Here is a 4,196-nt window from a genome sequence, read left to right on the forward strand (position 1 = left end):
TTGCATCCTCTTCTATTCCTGACAATCCTCCGAGGCGCCTGAAAAGAAGATGGCCACGAGACCAGCTAATGTAAAATGTCATTAGAGTGTCACTACCAATGGGTAGTTTCTCTACACACCTGTAACACTCCAATTTAACTTAGATCAGATTTACTAAATGTATTATAATGTATAATTGTAAATATCAATAAATAAATATTAAAAAAAAAATATTTTATCTTAAAAGCCTTTTATTACAATCTCTATTCAGTTTATTTCCATAAGTTTTATTTACATTATACATTTATGTTAATATTACTCGCAATAAATGTTTATACTCAAGCCTGTTTCTTTTTATTTGGAGCTTTCTTCAAAAACACCATCGATTTTCTGTAGTTTCAGGACTCCATATAAAATATAAATGAACGAATTTACCATTGTTGAATACATATTATTCTTATTGTGAAAGTATGAAATGTTTTACAAAAATAAAATGTGATATTGAATTTTTTTAATGTTTCCTCCTTGTTAGGTTATAAATATATTTAATGGTGAGTCAATTTGTACAGGAGAGAGTGAAGTGAACTATACAGAGCAGATTCTCAACACATCACACCTCCCCAATCCGATAATTGTGATATGAGCTCCCAGATTATCCCTGCTGAATATTCCCGTCCCACCTCGTGTGGTCTCCGGGAGTTTATCCCTCGGGTAATTCTGCCAGATTATGCCCAACGGGACCTTATAATAGGAATGAAATTAATTTATTTCTTCTGAATTCAGGTCAGTTTCCACGTGACAGATTCCTGACGTGCAAGAGAAGTGCACAACTCAACAGTGGGAAAGTATGGCAGCTTACTGAGAACTACCAAATTTATATGAGGATAATTGAGGAGTCTCTAGCAATAAAAAGGTTTCTTCATTTTTGGAAGTTTTCTACGATTTTCAGTATTTGAGAAACTAATTCAAAGGATATTGGGTCTATGGGACAAACTGAGACACATCTCAATTTAATTCAGTTTTTAAATGTAGAACATTTCTAAGAAAAAAAGTTTTACTTTGCTGTTATATTTAAAATAGGCAAAAACTGAAAAAAATTCAAGAACCGCGTAAATTTTACATTTAGTGCAAGGAAAGATATTTTGAAAAAATTTACTTATACATATAACTTTTCAATTCCCTCTCCAATTGTTTATTGTTATCTAATTTCATGCCGTTTTCAATTTCAGGAGCTTTTTAAATATTGCTCTTAAAGTCTCTCCTTCCCGTTTTAAGCTATTATTTCAAAAGCGATATAGGGCCGTCGCTCTCCGGGGGTCTTAGCGGGGCGGGTCCTGCGGGGAAGGATTGCCTTTTTTTAGTGTTATGATCTCCTCGTGTGAGATTGTGACATGTCGTACATCGACCAACCTACTCGCCATAATTGTCTAATAATATGAAACTGAGAGTTTACAATGCCACGATAAACCAGCTAAAGCAGAAAAAGCAGAATCGATAGAGTTGCACGGAAAGTCCTCCGAACAATTAGAGGAGCGATCTGGGATCAGCGTCCTAACACATGGAGGAATAGAAGAATAGGCAACTGCTTGCAGAGAATGGTCAGTCAATATCTCACGATATGGAGGCAAGGAGTTCAAGATGGGCGGGGCATGTGGCTCAAAGCAATCCATCAGGACGCCTCTACAATGATTTATGCCTAAATTTTTTACAATTTGATATTAAAATGTGAATCCAATAAGGTTTGGGATAAAGTTTCTGAAATTTCGCCGTATGTAAAAAAACGGTCAAAAATAATGAACACATATTTTCCTAGATTCCTATTTTCCTGTTACTAATTGTTACGGTGGGTAGGGGTTCAAAAGGAACCTTTACTAGCCCAACCGTGAAAAGAAAAGAATAGCCAAAATTTGTTATTTTTAAATAATTAAACATAATAAAAGGAACAAAAAATATACAAACTAGAAAAAAAAAAGCTTAAAACTATTACAAAATTACATGAATTGAACGAAAGAGAGAAGAAAAAAAGTCTTATATCACCGGTGATTGATGGGGCTCTGGTTGTGGATGTTCTGGTGGAGTTAGATCGACGTACCTCCGGCCGCCTTGTCCTCTTGGAGGATGAGCCGAAGTCGTCCGCCCACCGTGGCTAAAATAATTTAAGCTGCCACAGATGGCCAGGATGCTGGCAACTACGAGTATGTAGTGAGAAGACAATGGAAGCGATATGTATGTGCACACTGAGACTCTAAGAAGTCGTCTGTTTATTTTCAGTATAAAAAAAAACAGGAAGTAGTTGTTTTGTTTTTTGACTTAATAAAAATCATATGTTCTAATAATCGATCTGTGGACCATATGTTGGCCGCAACACTAATCAATAGCTATTGTTTTATTTCCCCATTTTTATAAGGGAACCTATACAGTCAGTCGAAATGCGATCAGGCAATCGCCGTATATTAATATTTGTACTATTCCTTGTATATACTTTAATTTCACACATGTAACAACTATATAAGATATTGTAATATTCTTAAATGTATCATTTAAATCAATGAAGATTACCTCCTGACCCACTGATCTTACATGTATCATATCTCAATGGCATTTAATGGTCCATAGAATTGACTTGGTAAGAATTCAGTGTGAATTACTGCTCCATGATACTCTCTTCCTTAGGAGGCAGAGGGCAGCACTATAGATATAGGATCAACACATTCTTGGACTATTTGTAGTATTATTGTACTAATAGAAAGTTATGTGGGTTTATTACTTTGTTCTGGACTCTCAGTATCTCCCCTCCTAGCAACCAGACAGGACTTATATTCACCTTCGTACCTGCACACAAGTAAACTTTAGAACGAAGATTGCATCCTGCAAAGACCAGAACGTAGTACCCAGTCAGAACTTGCATCCCTCCTTTGTGCCTGCAGAATAGTACCTTGTAGAAGGTACGAAGTTTCCGACTTCGAGAGCTTACGGCTGGCATGGTAATATTGATGCGTTGTTGTGCACAAAGATCTGGTTGCTGGGAATTATAAATGAAAAATAAAATGTAGTGACTTATGTGGATGAAGGCGGCAACTCTTCTTCCCCTATCTTCCTCTCTTCCGGGATCTCGTCCCTAGTCAGGGAGCCACTTCCTAGAGTTACACACTCATCTAAGATTCAGTAGAAGAAAGAAAATTATATCTCTGAATCTTAAAGACGAAAAGAAAATGGCACTCTTCTCACATTTGCTCTACGCCACAGCTAGCTATAGACTGCCTCTTGCTATATTCACCACAAGGAGCGCTAGTACTGCCAATTACTATTAGGCAAATGATTATAGGGACTAGCTATCCAGGATAATTCGTTATGAAAGAAACACACATTGCCTCATTAAGGACTAATGTACAAATGATATGAAGTATATAAAGATAAAGTTTTTACTCTCCGACGCCCACCAGAACCACCGAATCTAATCCTCAAAGGTAAAAATGTGAAATGGAATCCTGCCAGTGAAACAGGAAGATACCTGGGAATTCACCTAGATCGCCGCCTTACCTGGAATCACCATATCAACATTAAAGTAACTCAAACTTATGCAAGGTTAGCAATGCTATATCGTATCCTAAACAGAAATTCCAAACTAAAACCAAAAACAACTGTTATTATATTTAAAACAATACTCAGGCCACTGCTGATGGCTGAGAAGTCTGGGGAGCGGCATCCTTCACGAAAAGGAAAAAACTACAATCTTTTCAAAATAAAGTCCTAAGAATCGCAGTTAATGCTCCTTGGTTCATAAGAAATAGCCAGTTGCATCGCTAATTACAAATGGAGTCAATAGAGGATCACATCAAAAAACGGTTCATGAAGTTCCACTCCCAGTTGCCGACAGTTAAAGGAGCAGTGACCTACAACCTGGGAAACCCAACCTTAACCCAAAGACTGAAGCCCAGACTGCTGCAGGACATTATGTTATAAATTTTAATAAATATAAAATTAATTCATAGTCACACTACCTCTATTTTACTTTTAATTATTACTCATTTTATTTATTCATTATTATTATATTTTTTTTCTATTTTATTCTCTCGCCCCTTTTTCAAATTAACTTGTTTCTTTTTACTATAAGAGGACAATTGTTTGTTTGTACCAGTATCATTATTTTTACTTTTCTCTTTTATGAAGAAGCATTATTTTTATCTATTTTATTTTTTTTTTTTCTGCTTTTAATA

General features: G+C 35.8%; 1 long non-coding RNA gene across 1 annotated transcript in view; it reads left to right on the forward strand.

Annotated features, from left to right (window-relative positions):
* The window catches only part of LOC106678422 (uncharacterized), a 2,200-nt gene extending 1,297 nt beyond the window's left edge, over positions 1–903 (forward strand). The window contains exons 2-3 of the long non-coding RNA XR_001342763.2: positions 549–690; positions 763–903. This is a non-coding gene — a long non-coding RNA (uncharacterized lncRNA). The remainder of the gene's footprint in view (positions 1–548; positions 691–762) is intronic.
* The last annotated feature ends 3,293 nt before the right edge of the window (positions 904–4,196 follow it).

Source organism: Halyomorpha halys, unplaced genomic scaffold, assembly GCF_000696795.3.
Source record: "Halyomorpha halys isolate HHAL.00 unplaced genomic scaffold, Hhal_1.1 Scaffold142.1, whole genome shotgun sequence".
Classification (NCBI taxonomy): domain Eukaryota; kingdom Metazoa; phylum Arthropoda; class Insecta; order Hemiptera; family Pentatomidae; genus Halyomorpha; species Halyomorpha halys.